General features: G+C 40.1%; 1 protein-coding gene across 5 annotated transcripts in view; it reads left to right on the forward strand.

Moving 5' to 3' along the window:
- Positions 1 to 704: 704 nt before the first annotated feature.
- Positions 705 to 23,140, forward strand: part of LOC126281332 (caspase-6-like) — a 142,245-nt gene continuing 119,809 nt past the window's right edge. Inside the window, exon 1 of one of the 5 annotated variants that reach the window (XM_049980226.1) lies at positions 705 to 790. The gene's annotated coding sequence lies outside the window, so the exon portion shown is untranslated. Of the gene's footprint in view, positions 791 to 17,060; positions 17,138 to 23,140 lie in introns of those variants that run through there. The other 4 variants (XM_049980208.1, XM_049980217.1, XM_049980219.1 and 1 more) reach the window with 4 other exon arrangements.

Genomic DNA, 23,140 nt, shown 5'->3' on the forward strand with positions numbered 1-23,140 from the left:
TTATTCTGCCAACAGTAACAGCCAATACCTCTTAATTACATACTGTTCAAACGTTTATTCAATTATTAACTATTTTTTTCCTTGGACTTCTTTTCTGGAGAACAAATGTTCAAATTATGAACACCGTTTCTGAACTTTACAAAACGGTCGTAAGAATAATAATAAAAAATAGTAATTGGGCTCAATTTGATATTTTCAGAATATTATGGGTTTAATTTTACACTGTGGAAGTACATATAAAAACCTGCTGTGTGAATGAAAAATAAATTTTGTAATTTCTGTGTAAACAGCTCTGTCCATAACTATGGAACAAGATCTGGACCAAACTTACATTTACCAAGAAAGGGTAAACATAAAATTCAAAATAACCAATTCATAAATTTTACAATAAACTGCCTAAAAATATTGAACAGATTGCAGAAATAATTTATTTCAAAATGTTGTTAAATGAACCTGATAAACAATATAGTCTATGAAGTGAAGAATCCCTTGGATAACAAAATGTAGAGGTGTGGAAGAAAATGTAACAGACATTATTAATAATAAAACAACTCTGTCATTTAACAACACACTTTGATGCCATGATGCTTTTTAGTTGTGTTCTAATTATACATCAAAGTTCTGCAGTGAATGATATTAAGATTTTATCTTCTTTCTGAAGAAGATAAGATAGTAATGTTGCCAGCTCAAATTGTATCATAAGTACAGATATCCAGTAACTGGTGTCAGGAAATTAATGAACAGTGTGGCCCAAGTGTTTCTTCTTACCTCATGAAATCACTTATTTACGGTAATGTATATACAAGACATTAATGTACACTGGGGACAAAATGAATGAAGTTGTGCTGTTTTAAACATTCTTGCCTTAAATTTATGGGAATGGAAGCTCTAACCTACATCCAGATACCTGATATTCTATGGTTTCTCTGAATTATTTCAGGCAAATGCTAGCAATGTTTCTAATATAAGACCATGGATGATTACCTGACTATACTTGTCAGTCTAACCCTGTGCCTATGTAAATGCCTCTATGTATGTGAGTCATGGTTTTTTTCTTTTTGTGTGCTCTCAAACTAATAAAATCCGAGAAACACACACACACACACACACACACACACACACACACACACACACACACACACTTAAAAATATGGTGCTGTCATCCCTCGATCTGATAGTTGCTAGAAAACTGTGTCTGTTTCACTAGCTGACAGTGTATATTGTACTGAAGAGGAATCCAATGTCCTAAAAGAAAAAAATAACATGGAACAGCTACTGAAAGTTTGTGGCCTTGTTCAACACTTAACTACTGGCTTTATTCTTGCTCTGCTGGACCACTATTATTGTAACATATTTTGGAAAAAGCAAACAGCTCAGAACAAGTATTTCTACTCCATTCTGACTTGCACAAATTTATGAATACCCTCTTGACCACAGGATATTGCTTCATACAATCACTTGTACAATGGAGGTGAAAGCAAACTTGCATTTTCAGTGCCCCTCAGTAGAGCATGACGTACCAACAACTCTGAATGGGTCTTTTGCAGGTTGTGTGCACTGTTTTGTCAGTATGCCTCATGGGGTTGTTTGGAACTTAGACAACATGTGCATTGTCACTTTATAGCAAGAAGGGTCATCAATGTGACAAGATGATCATATTATTCACTCCACAGTGATGTTATTCGAAAACTGAGCCACAATAGTGGGACACAAAACAATGAAAATCTGTCTTATAGTGGTCACTAACTGACATCAGTTGATGAGTTATACATATAAATTTAGCTTTTAGGTACTCAAAGGAGAAGGGGTGCTACTGTGCACTGCCTGTTTGACAGCAGTTGAGAGGACTTTGTCAACACAGACACAGAGACAGCCATCCTCACATAGACATTCTAGCCTCTAGGTGTTGCAATGGAACCAGGCATTGTTCTATATTTATTTAGATGTAGATAAAGTAATTTATGATAAATTTTTGACAGTGTAAGCCACTTAATTGTTACAGACCATCACTTGTTAACTCAAGCTGTATGCACTTACAGTAAGTTCACTTTCTTCCTGGATGCAGGATGCAAAAGACATCCACCACTATTTTTTGGCATAAAATGATGATGCTGCCCTGGCTAAAGCAAGCTGCTAAGGAAGTGTATCAGACCAGGGCTAATCTAACACAGTTATGTAAGTGACTACTTGCTGATACAATGAGAACTGTTGCTTTGATGCCAGACAATTACAACACTGCAGGCACCAGTGTCATAATAATGATGACAGAACCACTGTGGTGTGGTGGCCTGGTTACTTCATCCTAAGGTGTAAGCTCTTTTGGGGCTGTTGGTTGGCATCAACATATTCGCAAAACAGGTAGCCTAGGTAACAAGACTGTGTAAATATCCCTCACTTGTAGACAGACATTTGCAGTCTCTCTCACCTGAAAGCTTCAAGGAGGTGTCCACATGGAACTATGAGTTGACCTGACTCTACAAGCAGCCACTATGAGACTTGGTCTCCACGACTGCTGGTCTATTACTGGCTTTTAGTATGATGGTGTGAACTTAGTGTCTTCCGGCCAGTGGATCTGCTTTCAGTTGTTGCCAGATTCTTGCCCTAGAGAGAACTGTTTGTGATCAAGATGGTGCAGCCACCCAACCACTTTTGCCTGTGCAGCCATACTATCGCCGTCTGCCTCTATTGCTGCCTGAGATCTGTCTTCCTCTACAGGGCTTGTGGTGGAATTCTGCACCTTCTGGCTTAGGAAGTAATTCAGAGGGCTTTGTCAAACCAGACAAAAAGACAGCCATACTCCAACAGTCAATTTAGCCTCTAGGTGATTTACACGGGCTTGTTACCTAGGCTACCTGTTTTGCGAATGTGTTGATGCCAGCCAACTGAGAATTGTACCATATTCTGTCAAATGTAGAAAAGGTAACTTATAACAAATTTTTGATGTTGTAAGGCACTCAAATGTTTGAGAGTGGCACTTTTTGACTCAGATCATGTGCACTTTCTGACCCTTCACTCTCATTCAATTATTTTTTAATTATTATTAATTATGACAATTATTCCAACTGCATTTATGTTGGGGTCAGTAAATTTTCAGCTATGTAAAGCTTGAAGCCAAGAGTGAGTGTGACAGTTAATTGCTATGAGTAGTATGGGATAAAAATGTTGTCAACTTAGTTTGTTCCTTGGTGATTGCCATAGATCTCCATCACTGTTGTCCATGGTGCAGTTGTCTCAGTAGACAGTTGGATGAGTCCACAGTGGTGGTGCTGGAGAAACATTTAAAATTTGCTACCACTCCAAGGGAACTTCCGGTTACTCCCATTTCCTGTCACAGTATTTATTCTGCCCTGTAGCAACAGCAGTAACAGTCTCCCTAAAGATCAGTCAGAAGAAATTAAGCAAGAAATGTCCCACACATTGCATTGGGCTTGGTCAGTGTGGGTAACATGTCTTCTGTTGAGAGAACAGGTATTCATTCCCTTAGTAATTGTTATGAAGTAGTAGTTCTACCAGATGCCAAGTGGAATGCCATGGTTGTTTTGACAAATGATGATGATTACATCCTTAAAAAGGATTCACTACTCAGTGACTGGATAACAGAAGATTATATACAGATTCCACAGAAGGGATTAAATGAAAGACTCTACTTCCTTTTAAAATGAGCACGTTGTCAAAATATTTGTGCAGAAAACTTCATTCTGGTGCTGTTGTTCTGCCTATGTTGCATGCTCTGCCAGAGGTACATAAGGAAGGCATACTCTTAATAATCTAGGTGCACTCAGTTACAACATGGTGAAATACTTAACACTTATTTTTAGATCATATGTTGTTAAGTGTGAACACCATATCTCCTTTTGGTGGATTTTATTCCACACTGAAATCTCTTGAGACTGGATCTTTTGGATTTACTTGTAAGTTTTGATGTGGTCTCTCAGTTCACACGAGTCCCTCTGAAAGGATCCTTGAGTTTGGTTAGCAAAAATGTGGATGAGGGGTTGGTGAATGTTTGTTGTCTTGTGCCGACATCCCCATATTTTTCTTTTAATGGTAACATTTTTAACAGAATGATGTAGTGAATACTAGCAGTTCTTTATTACCCCTAGCCACCAATTTATTTGCGGACAGGGTGCTGAGAACTTGAGCTTTGCAACCAACGTGCTTCTGGAGATATATTGTATCTGGTTTTATGGACATAAAGTTCCAAAGTGATTTTAAGACCACTTCAGCTGACCTCATTCCAGGATAAATTGTACCATAGGGCTCGAAAGTGACAGGAGGCATCCATTTTTGGCCATCATGGTTTACCAAGGTAAATAACGTTCACCGAAAGCCAGCACATACCAACCAGTAGTATACAGATACTGGTTAGTGTCTGCATGCTAAGAGTTGACATACCAACGTAATGGCATCCACAGGACTCTGGTGCACAGAGCTTATGCTATTCCTCATGTAGACAGTTCAACACACGACATACCACATTTGGCAGCTGTGTTTAAGGAAAATGGATTCATTGAGCTATTGAGTTTCCACTAACCTTGGAGGTGCATATGGAGGGGATTGATCTGCAGCCTTTGTTCCTTATGGTGGGGGCATATTGTTGTTTAAGATTGGAAGAATTTTAAGGAGTTTTGACATTAAGTGTGTGATATGGGACTTAGCAACCCTGACATATACAAAAGTCCATGTCAAAATGGAAAGCATTACATTGGCCGTTCGATCCGCACACTCTAATATACGCTATGTAATCAAAAGTATCCGGACACCCCGAAAAACATACTTTTTTCATATTAGGAGCATTTTGCTGACACCTACTGCCAGGTACTCCATATCAGCAGCCTCAGTAGTCATTTGACATTGTGAGAGAGCAGAATGGGGTGCTCCGCTGAACTCACAGGCTTCGAACGTGGTCTGGTGGTCGGGTGTCACTTATATCATACGTCTGTAAGCAATATTTCCACACTCCTAAACATCCCTAGGTCCACTGTTTCTGATGTGATAGTGAAGTGGAAATGTGAAAGGACACATACAGCACAAAAGCATACGGGCCAATCTCCTCTGTTGACTGACGGACACCGCCAACACTTGAAGAGGGTTGTAATGTGTAAGACAGACATCTGTCCAGATCATCACACAGGAATTCCAAACTGCATCAGGATCCATGGCAAGTATTTTGACAGTTAGGCGGGAGTTGAGAAAACCTGGATTCCATGTTTGAGCGGCTGCTCATAAGCCACACATCACGCCGGTAAATGCCAAAGGACACCCCACTTGGTGTAAGGAGCGTAGACATTGGACGATTGAACAGTGGAAAAACGTTGTGTGGAGTGACGAATCATGGTACACAATGTTACAACCCGATATCAGGGAGCGGGTATGGTGAATGCCTGATGAATGTCATCTGCCAGAGTGTGTAGTGCCAACCGTAAAAATCGGAGGTGCTGGTGTTATGGAATGGTCGTGTTTTTCATGAAGGGGGCTTGCACCACTTGTTGTTTTGCTTGGAATTGTTGCTGCTCATGCCTACATTGATGTTTTAAGCATCATCTTGTTTCCACTGTTGAACAGCAATTCGGGGATGACGATTGCATCTTTCAACATGATCGAGCTCCTGTTCACAATGCACGGCCTGTGATGGAGTGGTTAAACAACAATAACATCCCTTAATGGACTGATCTGCACAGAGTCCTACCTTTGGAAGTTTCGGAGCGCCGACTTCGTGCCAGGCCTCACCGACTGACTTCGATACCTTTCCTCAGTGCAGCACTCCATGAAGAATGGGCTGCCATTCCCCAAGAAATCTCCCAGCACCTGACTGAACGTGTGCCTGCAATGCCTGCAACAGTGGAGGCTTTCATCAAGGCTAAGGGTTGGCCAACACCATATTGAATTCCAGCATTACCGATGGAGGGCACCACGAACTTTTAAGTCTTTTTCAGCCAGGTATCCAGATACATAGTGTAGGTGCATGAAGCATCGTCATCACACGAGGCTGTAACAGCCTGAAAAGTCGGTGGTAGCTGAACATTGTTTAAAATAGGGACATGGTGCTGGGGCGCCAGCAGGGGTGGTGGTGGTGGGGGGCAGTTGCCCTAGTGAGAATTCATTCAGTTTACGAATATAAAAAATACCTGTAACTTTAGGGCTCAGTTATGTATGATTTAAAATGCCTGTAAAATTACCACTAAAATAACCGGAAAATATCGATAAACTGATGTAAAAATGATATAAAACATATGTAAACAGAATTACAGGATGGACTAGAGCAATTAAAAAGTTTAAAGGAGTATCGAAACTAAAATTAAAAAATGATGATAAATTTAAAAACTGTGTGTTTCTCTTTATGAAATCTCGTTCGTTGAAGATGTGCAAAATTGTTATATATCCGTCTTACAGCTGTTGACTACGAAGTATCTTTATTTTTATTTCTGCACCCACACGTGGTAGAAATTAACAACAGCAAGTTAGGCAACAATGGGAATAATCAGATGAACCAGCAGTTTATTGTTAACTTTTACAAATTCATTCTTGAGCAACATTTAAGCGTTTTTCCTGAAGGCACGCCCATTGTTCGTTCTTTACATACTAAAAGAATCAGTTGTGTCATAAAGGGACGTTAAACACAAACGTAAAAAAAATAATTATATCTTCCTTGAAAAATAAACTACGATACAGTATCTATACGACGAAAAATACAAAATTAAAGATAGATATCTATAGCCGGAATATTCGAAATTTTAGTAACTGTAAACAATTCATATCTGGTAAGGAAAGACCGATTACATGTTAACAAACTCTGGGGATTACTAATAAGCTATAATAAAATAAAGCAAATCTCCCGATCGACAAACTACTACATGTGTACGTGGTCCCATTAACAATGGTACACATGGTGAGAGTTCCCTCTCCAAAATGTTGACTTATAGGGTACTAAAATGTCACCCTCTCTGTTCCCACCTCACTAGGTACAAACCTCTTCATAAACCTCAACTGCAAACACAACACAGTTGCACAACAAAACACACTCGGCAAAATTTTATTCTTTCAAATTTCAAATAATGGTTAACAATTGTCAGACGCTAATTTAAATTAGCGTATTGTATTACGTCCCTTTTCGTTTGCTGAAGAAGTGTTCGAGGGTACTGTGTGGCCACTAATATCGCTACTTGTCTGTAGAAGCAGGCAATATTCGTCATTGGAACTACTGTCAACGAACGTAATCTGTCAGGGTGTGGCGTGAGCTACCTTCAATTCCGGAACGTTCTAGATTAATCTTGCTATGTTCTAATAGGAACATATCGCATAAATTTTTCCACATCAATCGCAAGAAACCGCTCCAAACGATCGCTCGAAACTCGAAGTCGCTGGCTTGCAGTCTAATGGACATTGTTGAACCAAAACCGCTCCCTCCCTCCCACCACTGTGATACGATTTCAGCTTTTGTTCTTTAGTCATCGCTCAGCTCGGTTCGGCACCGCATCGCGTTAAGGGCTGTGTAAATTCATTGTGAGTTGTAAGTGGACAGTGGTGCATGACTGTGGTTTGCAGAGACCATAGACGTCTGTGTGTTGTGAATTTAAAAGCGCAGTGTATACAGTGGCAAAATGACGAGGTACGTAAGTTTTTTGTACCTCATAAGTGAATGAAAGTGGAGGTGTCGAAGAAGATACTGTCTATGATGGGGTATCACAGGAAAAGGGTGAGTCAAACGCAACCATCACTTTTAAAAATTCCAGTAGTTGTGCTGATGGAGAAATTAAAGACGAAGCCAGTACCTCTGCTGGCTTCAAGTGCGTTGAAGAAAAGGGTAGTAGTATCCTGTTCAGTATTCCCGATGTCAGAAATTACACTGAAAAAAAAAAGGATATTGACAATTGCCTAAAGTATAAGATTTTATTGAATCCATGGCAACCTGAAAAAAGTTATAATTTTAAGAATGCCATAGACAACACAAAAAGAACGTTTCGACCAGACTGGCTGTCATTATATCCGTGGCTGGTCTATTCTAAAGCAGTTAAAGGTGCCCCCTGCACGTTTTGTGTGCTTTTTCGCCCACGCATAACGCATGGTAGTCATCATGGCGCATTCATAAGCATTCAAATTTCAAAAAGTTCCATGAATGTGCAAAAATGCATATGAATTCCAAGTGGCATAAAGATGCAATAGAAAAGTCAAATAATTTCATTAGTGTTGTGACAAACAAAACTAAAAGTGTGAAAGAACTCGCCAACAAGAATATTGCGAAATTAGTACAAAATAATCGTGCAAAGTTAAAATCAATTGTTTCTTGTGTATTGTTTTGTGCATTATATGACTTACCTTTAAGAGGAAAAAAAATTCAAATGCTGTATTTGATGATTTGTTACAATTTACAGCACAATCAGGTGACGAAACATTGTGGAAACATTCTGAGGGTTCGCCTAAAAATGCTACCCATGTTTCTCATAGAACCCAAAATGATTTAATTGATGTATGTGCCGAAGTACTAAGAAATGATTTGATTAATACCATCAATAACAGCGAATGATTTTCAGTTTTGGCAGACGAAACAATGGATATTGCAGGCACAGAACAACTTTCTCTTTCTGCACGTTATTTTGATCTAGCAACTAATGTTGCCAGAGAAGACTTCCTTGGATTTACACCATTACCAAGGTTAGATGCAAAACATATCTCCAACACAATAATGTCTACTTTATCTGCTTGGGGTTTACATCTAGATAAAATGGTAGGACAAGGCTATGACAGGTGCAGTTCGATGGCCGGTAAAATTGGCAGGGTACAGAAGATAATTGCTAAGATATATCCCAAGGCTCGCTTCTATCATTGTGCTAGCCACAGACTTGATTTAGTTGTGAATGATTTGAACACCTTACCAGAGGTTTTCTGGGGGAGCACGCAAAGGCAAGTCCTAGTTGGGAACCTTCAAAAACTGTGTGAGACACGCTGGTCTGAGAAGCATAAGTCTATAAGGAAATTTAATGATAAGTTTTTAGAAATTGTTGAAGCATTAGCAATTTTACATAAAGAAGAAGATCGTGAAACTAGGCAGAAAGCCTGGCAACTTTAGTGCACACTCACTTCTCCAACATTTATTGTTACATTAAAAGTCATAGCAAAATATTTGGCCAAACTAGAACCTGTCATCAATATCCTACAATCAGTAAACATTAACTTGTTAGAAGTTTTAGAACACATTCAAAGAATTCTAAAAATGCTATTGGATGACAGAGAAAATGCGAGATTTTCTGCTTGCACCCAAAGGTAATGAAATTCCAAAGCGACCTAGATATGAAAAGAATAACTGAAAATATAAAAAGATTTTTTGGCGATCTTTTAGATAACTTCACTGAAGAAGCACGGACATGGATCTGTATGTGGTAATGCGATAAAGTAACTGAAGGAGATATTGCTGAATTAAGCCTGACTGATCTACTGAACAAAGCCAAATTCTTGGCCGCCATTAGCTTACCGGCAACCACCTGCTCTGCAGAAAGATCGTTCACATACTTAATTACCACAGTAAAATTTTTCTGGTTGTAATTACTTAATTAGAAAGACTTTGAAACAATTTGTTATGTCAGATGAAACATTTCTTCTTTAAATCTTGTTTGAAATATTATCACAATAGATTAATTGAAGAAGGTTACACTGTATGAATTAGTATAGGCCTATGTCATATTTGTTTGCAGCACTCTCAGGCGCGTGAAAACGTGGCTAAGAACTACCATGGCAGATCTAAGAACTACCTTAGCAGATAATCGACTCAGTTGTTTGTGTATCGTGTCAGTTCATCATGATAAGATAAAGTCAGAGGAGGAGCCCTTTATCGAAAAAGTGGTAGATAGTTACGGGAAGGACCCGAGACGAATTCAATTTCTCTTTAAGTAAATCAGGTATGTGAGTAGTCAAGGTTTGCGAATTATTAGTAACAGAACTGATTTTCACAATCGTATGCCTTCTTTTGTTCTTAATATTAAATTTACAGCAGTATTTCAAACTACATTAATATGTTTGTAACAATGAAACAGTCACATCATCCTTATAACCAAAATTCACAAAATTTGTTAAGACATGAATCTGTTATGGGTTGTGGAAATTGTTGTGTACATTTAGTTTTTACTTTACAAAATAAAAAGTAAAGCCTTGTTTTTTTTTTCACTTTTCAGGGGACTAACAGAGAAAAGTGTAAATAGCAAGAAAATGTATTAAGGCAGGCGAAAATGAACGATTTATTCTTACTTAAAAAGAGAAAATAATTTATTTTTACCTATTTAACAATCTGAAATTGTTATTGTTTATTTTAAGCACCCATTAACATCTCTCAGCAGTGGTGCACGTACTGATATGGCGTTGTGCCTCAAAATGGGCATTTACGAGAGCAATTCAGAATATTCCCACAACATTAACTCTTAAAATGAGACACCTTAACAGCAAATGTGTGAGAAACAGCGAATTCATCTAAAACCGATGTGGCTGACACTAAGGCGTCTGCCTGTAAGAATACAGCATAGCACACGAATCTAAACTTTGTAGAGCTGGCAAATTTTATTCGGAAATGCTTTTCCACTTTTATTTGTCTCCTCTCTATGACCATGTGGAGTCGCCACACTGGAACCAAGTTTGAAGCATTTGCCAGTTGCCATTTACTTCAGTATTGCAAGCGAGGGCACGCCATTATTAACCATACAGGCATTTGATCAATATGGCATATTGTAGAGAGATGGTAACTAATAAGTGACTGATGATTAATGAGACAATGATGGCTTGTTTGTGATAGTTTGATAATGAGTTAGAAATGAGTGGTCCCAATCCCTTAGGAGTCACAAGGGCCACCTGTGTTCCTAGGCTTCGTTCCTATAATATATCCCACATGTGCCAGTTTCCAAACATGTAGGAAAGATAAAAACTGATTTTTAGCGTCTTGAAGGCCTGGTCAGACACAACGCCGCTGTCTGCCTGTGCGGGTCAGGTAGGCGGATAACCGGGGCAACGAACGCCGCACAGGCAAAAACGGTTGCTGCTGCGTCAGCTGTCACACCGTGGAAAAGGATGGAACCTCATCACATAGCAGCCTGCACGTGTAGCGTGGTATCGAAGATCTCTGCCTCGCCCCCTGCTGTCAAATGCGCCAGCAAATGCAAACAGCAGCTCCGTGCTGCTGCAAAAAAGGAAGGCCTCAGCGCTTGTTGATGACGTGACGTCACGTCAGCTAGGCACGGCGAACGCCAGGTCTGTTGCAGGCAGAAACGCCTCGGCGTGCTTATCACTACAAATCTCTTATTTTTGGACAAAATGTTTGGTATTGTTTTGGATTCTGCAGTTTCATTTAGATAAAAGATATTGTTACTATCGTAAAGCTACAAATGAAGATCATAGTTCTGTATTACTGAATCCTGTCGAAACAATCGTAAATCAATATGAGAAGATGCTTTGCCCCATTGCAAGCTTCGGAAATTTTACATTCTAGTAACTATATTTACTTGATCCATTTTGTTATCAAAAATTACCCCAACCCCCTTACAATTAACTGGTTTCTTTTAATTAATTGTTTATATTCGCTTGACATCGTCACTGGAAATGTGAACCAATTTACATGTGTAAATGTCCAACTGTTGCCAGTCATTAGATTACAGTCGTTTTCAACGAAAGGAATTCTAAACAGGAAACAAAATAGCTTCATACATCGAAAATACCGCTGAGCTTCAACTTTTTTGAACATGCACATTAGGAAAGATAAATATTCCCCTCTTGCAACTGAACCCAGACGGCAGGAGTCATTGGTGCCGACATGAGCAACAATTTGCTGTCGGGTGCACCCAGTGCTCTCTATCGCCGCCGGCAGGACTTCCTCCACATCTCAGCTGATTACACGAGCACCTACAGTCTTAGTGAGGTCTTTGTCGACTTACAGGCGTTCTTCATTGAATTCACCTCACCACATCCGATTTCAAAGATAACTAACACTTAACATCTTAGTTAAGATACCAAATATTTTTTTCTGATTAATTATGCTTTATATAAAGTATGTTTTCTTCAGTCTGTAATCTTTGATATGCTGTAATGATCTTGAAAGATATGCACTATGTTTTCTCTTCACTGTTTGAACACTTTGCATCATTTGGAAGAGGATGACTTTAATTATATGTATTCTTTTTGTAGGTTTACTAACATGTGTAAATGAAAGGATGTTGTAAAAGGTATGCTGATTCACACTTAGGACTTTTGAATTGTATGAATGTAAACTTGGTGTGCTTCCCCTCTGAAAAGAAAGTGAGATAGCACGCGCAAAATGTGGTTGGTGCCAGGGAAAGGGTGGAACAGTAGTCAGTCGAAAACTAGCAACCGTACAGTCGGCAACTAGTAACTGGAAAGTGAACAGCGCAGGTGCCGAGTGAAGCTTTCAGTACTTGGAGTTATTGTGAAAAGCCTCACGTGGATAAATGGCTCTAAAAATATTTCTCTGTTTCTGGAAAATACCATAAAACTTGATGACTATTGCCAAGAAGATAATAACAGAGCAAATTACTTACAACGGGAAGTCCACCTGTTGTTATGTACTCGCCACCAACATTGCGCAGTCACTTCAGCAGAGAGAAAAAGTCAGATCTTTGTAAAGTATATGGATTAGCACACTTACTAAAGTATGTACTAATATAAGGTAACTCAGGTTAAACTTGTGTACCAACCTGGATTTGTTTCCTATCATGGTACCTCTTAGGATTCACTCCTCTTTCTGAGTGAACTGGTGAAAAACCAAGTGTTTAAATACTTTTGCTTAAATCCGAGTGCTAAAAAGTTGACTAAAATTACTGAGGATTTTATTGGATTTGAGGGAGGAAATAAATGTTGCTTTTATGAAAGCCTCCCCAGTAACTGAATTGCTTTTGTTCAAAGTGTCAGTGTTATAAGAATTAAATGACTTCATTCTGTCTTAAAATATTAATGTTTGTGCTGATGACAAATAGGCAACACGATTTTGAGGTTGGTTAGAAGTAGATGATCTTAATGTCACATTTGAAAATCCTGTTGAAAAGATCTTCTGCATTAACTGTCATAAAATTCATACAAGGTGAATGAAAATTGTGAAAGAGTGTTTACAAAGTTTGCTTCTTTTAATTTGGTGATAAAAGTGTGTTTAGATTGTCAAAATGCATAAATTTACTTGATTAATGAATATACTAAATGCATTTGAATTTAATGTTGAGTTTTGTGCACATTGTGTGATGAAAGTGTAATATCAGCTTGTGAGCCCCCACTTACTGTTTTTTTCTTACTGAAGGTAAAGTTACTGAGAGTGCACTTATTCATGAAAACACTTACAACATCGATTACTAAGGAATGTGTAAATCTTATTGAAAGTGAATTTTAGTTAAATTTGTGCTGTTTAACGTTTCTGCCCACATGAATTATGTACAATTCATTGGATTTTATAAAAATACGAAACATTTTAATTTCTTCCTAATTCACGTTTTTATCCACATGATTTATTCTATATTAATCGGACTGAAAACATGACTAGACACTTTTTTAACTAATGTTGTGTTTATGATTCCTTCATTCAGATATTCGTTACGTTCACGAAACACACTTTTCTGTCCACACGATTTATGCACGATTAATCAGATTTAAAAAGAATGATCAGCTTTTTTTTATTTCGTTAAGGCTCCTTCGCTAAGACATTAATTATGTTGATGAAATACACAATAACATCGCAAATTGTTGGGATTACATTTAACAACGCATTCAGCTGGGATGAGCATATCACACAACTACTGCCACTTCGTTTGTTCACAACTACACATGTATTTACATTTAGCTTTGACATTACCGGTACAACTGCAAAGATCGATATACGTACTCATTTAGTCGATTTAGGTTATTTACGTCCCGATGATGTAGCGTTACGTCATTATGACGTAAGGTTCTCCTCACCTAGCGTGAAATGAATGCTACCCATCTCGGCACACGTCGGTAGTCTTCGTGTCTATGGCGACATGTTTTCAACTGCTGCCAACCGCACCGTTCAAACTGTTGCACTGTAGCTGCTCGTTGAACTTAGCATCGTCTGCATAGCGTTATCGGTGCTAACAGGCAAGCAACACTACGTGAAATAACCGCATAATTCATTGTGGGGCTTATGGCTAACATATCAGTTAGGACAGTGCAGCTAAATTTGGCATTAATGGTCTATGGTAGCAGTCGACCGATGCGAGTGCCTTTGCTCACAGCACGACATTGCCTGAATGTCTCTTTTGGGCTCGTGACCATATCGACTGGACCCTAGACAACTGGAAAACAGTAAACTGGTGAGATGGTTCGCGATTTCAGTTGGTAAGAGTGTTCGCGTGCGCAGACGTCACGAAACTTTGGACGCAAGTTGCCATAAAGGAACTGTGCAAGCTGGTGGTGGTTTCATAGTGGTGTGGGTTGTGTTTAAAGGGAGCGGGCGGCGTCACGGTTCCTTCCGTTCCTTTACAACAAACCTGCACCTACCTGTGAACATTGTCTCAGCAGATCATCAGTAGGGAACCGAGCGAAACCTACTATACTTCTACTTTAACCAGGCTACAATTAAAGTCAGTAATCTACGTTTCGGGAGAAAGTTTTCACACGAAATGAAAGGTTGGAAATTTTGTCCTTAATTAATATATTCTGAAACTTAGGTGAACAAGTATTACTGCCAAGCCCGTGCTAGTCTTAACACAGTCACTCACAATCCCTTCCACTCACGTTAGCAAGTTTATAGCGTTGCATTTCCCGACAACGTAATAGCTACAAAAATACGGATTGTTTTTGATTGAGAATTCTCGCCAAATATTAAGTCTGTCGGTACCTAATGCAGTCACAGTTTTTAGCCACCGACCTGCTCAATACGCCATGCGAAATATATGACTTTTCTCGTCACAAAATTCACTTAAAAATTCCGAAATTTCTACACACCCATCGGAATAATTACGCCGTCACTTTACAGCACTTTTGATGTATGAAACACTGCCAGATCCGGCAACTTATCATCATTTCCATCGGATACTACACACATCCGAACAGTTTCGTGTCTAGGCTCCGACTCCTCTCTAGAATACTCTAGTCTTCTCTACCAGCAGAGAAAGACGCGCGAAGAACACTTCTTTGCCATTGGTCAGTTTACTCAACAGTCAATAGCAAAACAACATTCTCTCGCGTCATTCCGCGCTTTTTATCAATAACCAATCGCAAAATAGTAAACCTAACGACTGCACTTTTTATGGACGTAATTATCTAATATGCTGAAGTTTTGTTTATGCATAAAGGAATTTACTATTGTTATTTATACCTGAATTAACTTTCCCTTTACCATAAACTTACTTTACAAATCTATTCTACAAAAATCCCCTTTGTCCACATCCATACTTCTTCGAAATGTTCCCACACTAAATCTCACTACATAACTCGTTAAACAATTATCTTCATATTAACCTTAAACCACACTCATGCATCATGCATACTGCTAAAACACATTTATTACATTTTACATACACAAAAAGACATAATAACACTTTATGAAAATACTAGAACAGTTTACAGAAAACATTCTATTGCTTTAGTGCACTCTAGTGGGCACAATCGAAACTAAATCACAGTCCCCTATCCAATACTGTCCTCTATCGGCTGATACATAAACTAAGTGCGCGTCCAGTCTCGCGTCACCATCTGTCACTATCCAGCTCTGAGACACATCTCCCACTTAACCGCCTCCAATGCAGGATCGGTATACGGCGCTATGCCTCAAACGGACAGGGTCCTCTGGCCCAACTGAACCGATCATTGACTGAAAATGGATGTGTTCAGCTGTCTGGAGATCATTTGCAGCCATTTGTGGGCTTCATGTTCCCAGGCAACGATGGAATTTTTCTGGATAAGTATGCGCCTTGTCATCGGCCACATTTGTTCGCGGCTGGTTTGAAGAACATTCTGGGCAATTGCAGCGAATAATTGTCCATGCAGATTGCCCGACATGAATCCCATCGAACATTTACGGGATTTAATCAAGACTTCAGTTCCTGCACAACATCCTACAGAGAAACACTTTCGCAATTGTGGACAGCTGTAGACGCTAAATATTCGTGCAGGGGACTTCTAGCGATTTGCTGAGTCTATGCCACGTCAGCTGCACTGCGCCGGGCAGAAGGGAGTCCGATACGATATCAGGAAGTGTACCATGATTTTTGTCACCTCAGTGTATCTATCTTGTAGCAGTCGTATCGTCCAGAGCTGCATGATCACGGCTGTCTGTCTTCTCGGTAAGACCTTAAACACTAATTTGTGATTCCTCTGAAACCTTTTGGACTAATTGGAGGATATGAATGGCAAGGTCAATGGAGTCAATTTTTTTGACTGATCTAGAATACGAGTAGCGTGTTCTCCGGCATCCAAAGCTTTAAAGAGACCTCCTAAATAGTGTTACATAACCAGTACCTCGTCTCCTACCCTCCAAACTTTACAGAAGCTCTCCTGCGAATCCAGCAGAACTAGCACTCCTGAAAGAAAGGATGTTGCGGAGACATGGCTTAGCCACAGCCTGGGGAATGTTTCTAGAATGAAATTTTCACTCGAGTGTGCGCTGATATGAAACTTCCAGGCAGATTAAAACTGTGTACCGAACCGAGACTCGAACTCGGGACCTTTGCCTTTCGCGGTCAAGTGCTTTACCAACTGAGCTACCCAAGCACGACTCACGCCTCGTCCTCACAGCTTCACTTCTACCAGTACCTCGTCTCCTACCTTCCAAACTTTACAGAAGCTCTCCTGCGAACCTAGCAGAACTAGCAGTCCTGAAAGAAAGGATATTGCTTACCTCAGCCACAGCCTGGGGGATGATTCTAGAATGAAATTTTCACTCTACAGCGGAGTGATATTGCCTGAATTCGAATCTGAAAAAAGTAAAACGCTAAGTGACAGATTAACTGCACAAGGAAACTACTGTATCCTGCGTTGCTCCAGTCGGCCAGAGAAGCGGATGTCGCCATTGGTCGGACTTTATCTGTAGGCGAGCGCCGGAAAAGTGTTGGCTGGATTCGTTTATCAGTAAGTCAGACTCTCTTAGCTGTGACAGTAGTTGGTAAGTCATTTGAGCAGCGAGACACACGACAGCACCTCGGTGAGTAAAGTACGGTCGCGAGTTCTACACGTGCGCTAAAATCTCATCCCTTAAAAAAAGTAGTTAGAGACTTGGAATTTTAGGAGTCTGATCGCTAACAGCAAACGTTCGTTACTCGTAGAGGCAGGGTAGAAATGTCAAATGCTTAAAGGACGTTTCACACTTGATGGAAAAACAGAACCTCAAAATACTCCAAAATGCGTTTCACATGGTGGCATTCGCGGGGTCGTTTGCTAATATCGGAAGTTAACCAATGCTCGCTGTGTTCGCTTGTATCATTGTCGGGGATTTTCTGTCAGTCTGCATTTGATTCTTCGTTTTTTTTTTTTTTTTTTTTTTTTTTTATAACACACTGTGACAGTTGCACGAACGCTTGGATACATTTCATATAGGCTTTATTTGCAAAAAGGACCGAAAAATAATTTACGTTTTGCAATATCTGCACAAAGAACAAACATACATTGTGTATAAATGAGTACATGAACTGGTGAAACAATTTTCATTGAATAAACATTTTAACAGTGAGTGAGCCACCTGTACTGAAGGAAAAAATTAGAGTTGTTTTTAACATTATTTGGTGCTTAGAAACAAAAGGAAAATACCATGAATAATGTAGAGAAGTTTTATGTATTGCAGCCTAAATATTATTTGGTATGTTCTCCAGCAAATGTCTGTCGATGAATTGAAATGTTTGGACCACACTTTTCGTATTGTTTGACGTCTGAGCAGTTTATCATAAAAATCTTGTCAACAACATTGATTTGAATTTTGCTTTACTGTCAGTGAACTTTATCATTACTAGTTCCTTAATCCTGGTTTTGTATTCCGACTTTTTGTATCGCCGATGGTGTCTCAAAACTCACTTTAACCACTCGGTACTAGCAAAAATTGAAGCCTGCGTTGTCTTCTCACCCAACTTCCTCACTTTTCCCTCTGCTATCAGGCGCTGTGGGAAGTGACGTCAAGACGAAGCGCCACTCGATGCGACTGGTTCCATACTGGTTTCGTCACGTTTTGCAGTTTTATGCTGTTTGTCAAAGACTGACATTTTGAGCCCCTGGCTGTGTACAAAATAAAGGTTGACTCTTACATACAGGATCACGACAACCAGCCACTTTTTACAATGCTATTTACTTATTTAAACAGTGCCGTTACCGGTTTCGAAACGACAGGTTCGCTACAGACAGCCAGTTCACGTTTTAGATTACATTTCGCTTTTTGTGTATAATATTATATATGACATATGTTACACACAAAAAGGTGCATTACACAGTTTACGCTGCTGCAAGATGATAAGTAGCCAGCACTGGAACATAATGGCGCGGATTCTTCATCATAAGCAACAGAAACATCTTCCCTTTAATACTAGTAATTTGTTACTTCACTTAAAATCGTTGTGAGGCACAATTACAGTTAAAAAGACGTTGTCTCACATCTTGTTTTGGCTGTAGTGCACCACCAACCTAAGGAAATTTCGTCAGTTGGGGATACAAAAGGCGAAATATAATGCAAAACGTGAACTAGCCGTCTGAAGATGAACCTGTCTGTTCGAACCCAGTAACGGCGCTGTTTAAATAAATAAATAGCACTGTGTAAGAGTCATCCTACATATTGCAGTTTTTCCATTATAACTCGCAGCATGCCGTATCACACCGAAGATTTATCACAAACAAGTCAGCCTTGGTATGATTTCTTCTAATTAAAAGTCAGTTAATGCATTATCGACGACAAAGCTTTCATTGGATGCAAATAAGAATCACATAGCAACATGACTGCACACTGCGTATTGGTGTAGTAGGTGGACTGGGAACTCTAAGCAGACAGGTTTGCATCCTGACAGATCTCAGAATTTTTAATACATTCTGGACTTTCATATGATCCTAATTCAGCTATGTTTTGCAATACTCGATATTATTTAGAGGTAATAGAGCACTCTTTCGGATCTGGGTGCGTTGTGCGTAAATGCAATTTTATACAACAGTTTTTACACGATAATTAATAAAAAGTAATAGCTAATTACAGCAAATAACCGTAACTGTAAGACTGGTATGATTGTTTTGTTTTTAGCTTAGAGGCAGCAACAAGAATAAAAAAAATGGTTCAAATGGCTCTGAGCACTATGGGACTCAACTGCTGAGGTTATAAATCCCCTAGAACTTAGAACTACTTAAACCCAACTAACCTAAGGACATCACACACATCCATGCCCGAGGCAGGATTCGAACCTGACTGTAGCGCCTAGAACTGCTCGGCCACTCCGGCCGGCAACAAGAATCAAGAAGTTTGTTTACACTGCACACATGACTTTCTTGGCAGACGACTTATTGTTCACATTGATGACCACAGATCCTCGATTTTGCGATTTCTGTCTGATTAGAAAACCACGCATGAAATTACTTCCAGTCAAACAACGAGGAATGACATTTGTATTCTTGCTTGTCACAAATATTTGGCCGTGCTTTCCGATTACGTCGTGTTTTCCAAGGGTGTGTTGAGACAGGAACTTAGGACTTTACCGTAAATTTCTTCGAGTGGAATGAGCAACAATGATTTTTGTATTCCTCGCTTGTCACAAATATTTGGCTATTTATTTCTGAATATGACCCCATTTCCGAGAGTGTGGTTAGGAAGGAACCTGAGAGCACAGCTTATATTGCCGCGAGTAAATATTTAGCTATTGTTTCTACGATGCTTCTTTTGGCGAGGGAAGATGGCTTTGCCGGTGCTATTCTCCTTTTCTCGTCGGTCATGCATTACTTTCCATCTAGTCCCGGAAAATTGCGCCACTTAGCCCACTATGTGGCTCCCAGTTTTGATTTCAAATTTGTCTCTCATCTCTTTTCAGCTACCATACTTATTTAGCAACATTCGATTATATACTCGATAGGGGTTTAGTCAAGTATAAGTACATAACAACTAAATAGATTTACTTTCCTACATGAGTGACACATACACGTAACATTTTGATTATAAAACACAATAAACAATATTAATAGTTGAGTTGGGAAATCAGAACAGCAAACAGTACTAGCCAATATGTAGTACCATACCTAAGCCGCGAGGGGTAGCCTTGTCACGCTTCGCGCGCATCCCCCGGTCGGAGTTTCGAGTCTTCCTCCGGGCATCGGTGTGTGTGTGTGTGTGTGTGTGTTGTCCTTAGCGTAAGTTAGTTTAAGCTAGATTAAGTAGTGTGTAAGCCTAGGGACCGATGGCCTCAGCAGTATGGTCCCATGCGAACTTACCATAAATTTCATACCCAAGTAAAGAACGTTATCAGTCACTGTCACATTAGCTTTGCACATTGGTGTTATAATGGCTGGACTAAACAAGTTTAAAAAAATGCTTCCAAACGTGAGCAGTATTTAGTTACATTAATACAACTGTTAAAGTAGTGATGCAAGTAATGTTCACAGCAGCATATCAGACAGACACTGCATTCTTAACTCAGCTCAGTCAGGGGTAATTTTCCATCCTGGGGATTTGATGCGTAGCTAAAAGCGCAAAATAAAGCCTTTTCTGATTCAGTTCACTTTACAGTTTTGCTAAATCATTTCGGATAATCCACAAGAGCCCAACACAGCACTCACAACAAGGAAGACTAAGAGATACAACATCTGAGACAAATAAATACTGACCACTGCCGTCATAGCCATGATCATATTTACAATCTTTCAGCAATTAATATATTTATTATTTTGTTTAAAAATTGTTATTACGATGGGCGTTCAATAAATAATGCAACACACTTTCTTCTCGGCCAACTTAGGGTGAAAAGATGCGAAATTTGCTGTGGGACATCGTGGAATTATCCCACTTCAACTCCTATAGTTTCATGAAGTCCTGACAGATGGCAGTGCTATGCTTTACCTTCAAAATGGCGTCTCTAACGAGGTGCGTTCCAAGCAGAAAGCTGTCATTGAGTTTCTTTTGCCGGGAAACCAGAGCATCCAGACATTCATAGGTGCTTGCAGAATGCCTACGGAGACCTCGCAGTGAACAAAAGCATTTTGGGGCGTCGAGCGAGGCGTCTGCCATCATCACAACTAGGTTGGGCAAACCTGTCCGATCTCCTATGTGCCGCCAGCTACACACAGCCTTGAGTCCTGCAATATTAGAATGTGCGGTCACTCTTATTCGGGCCCATCCCTCCTGGATCTCTGCCGATCCTACCTTTTACAAATCCCTTCAAATCCTAGAACGCCATGCACTACACCTCGCCAATCGCACCCGCCTCCCTCCCTCACACGGACCTGTATGACCTCATTCCATTCTCACACCTCTTCCTTTTCCTTGAACGGATATGGATCCTCTACACCTCCCGTAAACTTGATCCCACTCACCCGCTTTTCTCCCCCATCCTCTCCCACCCCCATCCGCTGTGACACCTGTATTCCCACGTCCCACCTGCTCTCCATCTCTCCACTCTCCATACCCTCGTCCAAGGTGGTTTCCGCCAACTCCTCCTCCCTGATGATGCCCACTTCTCCTCCATCTACCCCTCCTACCAACTTTGATCCTCTCATTCCACCCCTGTGTCTTTTCCCAAGGGCACCCTCTCTCCTTTCTCTCCCTCCTCACTTCCTCCCTCACTCCTCTCCCCTGGTCTTTCCCTATCCCCTACCTTCTTTCCTCCCCCTCCCTTCTCCTCTGCCACTGGCATCTACACCCTTCCCTCTCCCTCCTCCCCTGCCTTTTCCCCTTTGGCAGGTCCCCAGACTCGTACAAGTACAGTGAACTTTCACCCGCCAGAGATCATCACCATCGTTTTTTTTAAATGTGTGTGCCATCGTGTTAGTGCTTTAGTGTTTCACTGCCCACACTCCCATCATTCACGTGTGTGTTTTCAGTCGCCTACGTTCGTGTACCAGTGCTAACCATTTTTTATTTTACTATGCCTGTGAACGGCTCCGTGTTTTTTACTCAGTGTGTCTACTGTTTTCTGTCCATAATTTTGTGTTGTTTTTTGTATGTCTTCCTGTTTCTACTTGTATTATCTGTGGCTGAAGAGCGGCGTAGTATTGCTGCTGCCGGCCTACCTTGTTGTTGTGGTCTTCAGCCCTAAGACTGGTTTGATGCAGCTCTCCATGCTACTCTATCCTGTGCAAGCTTCTTCATCTCCCAGTACCTACTGCAACCTACATCCTTCTGAATCTGATTAGTGTATTCATCTCTTGGTCTCCCTCTACGATTTTTACCCTCCACACTGCCCTCCAATACTAAACTGGCGATCCCTTGATGCCTCAGAACATGTCCTACCAACCGATCCCTTCTTCTGGTAACGTTGTGCCACAAACTTCTCTTCTCCCAAATCCTATTCAACACTTCCTCATTAGTTATGTGATCTACCCATCTAATCTTAAGCATTTTTCTGTAGCAACACATTTCTAAAGCTTCTATTCTCTTCTTGTCCAAACTATTTATCGTCCATGTTTCACTTCCATACATGGCTACACCTCCATACAAATGCTTTCAGAAACGACTTCCTAACACTTAAATCTATACTCGATGTTAACAAATTTCTCTTCTTCAGAAACGCTTTCCTTGCCATTGCCAGTCTACATTTTATACCCTCTCTATTTCGACTATCATCAGTTATTTTGCTCCCCAAATATGCAAAACTCTTTTACTACTTTAAGTGTCTCTTTTCCTAATATAATTCCCGCAGCATCACCCGATTTAATTCGACTACATTCCATTATCCTCGTTTTGCTTTTGTTGATATTCATATTATATCCTCCTTTCAAGACACTGTCCATTCCGTTCAGCTGCTCTTCCAGGTCCTTTGCTGTCTCTGACAGAATTACAATGTCATCGGCGGGCCTCAAAGTTTATCTTCTCCGTGGATTTTAATAACTACTCCAAATTTTTCTTTTGTTTCCTTTACTGCTCGCTCAATATACAGATTGAATAACATTGGGGACACGCTACAACCCTGTCTCACTCCCTTCCCAACTGCTTCTTCCCTTTCATGCCCCCAACTCTTGTAACTGCCATCTGGTTTCT

This window comes from Schistocerca gregaria, chromosome 1 (genome assembly GCF_023897955.1).
Source record: "Schistocerca gregaria isolate iqSchGreg1 chromosome 1, iqSchGreg1.2, whole genome shotgun sequence".
Classification (NCBI taxonomy): Eukaryota; Metazoa; Arthropoda; class Insecta; order Orthoptera; family Acrididae; genus Schistocerca; species Schistocerca gregaria.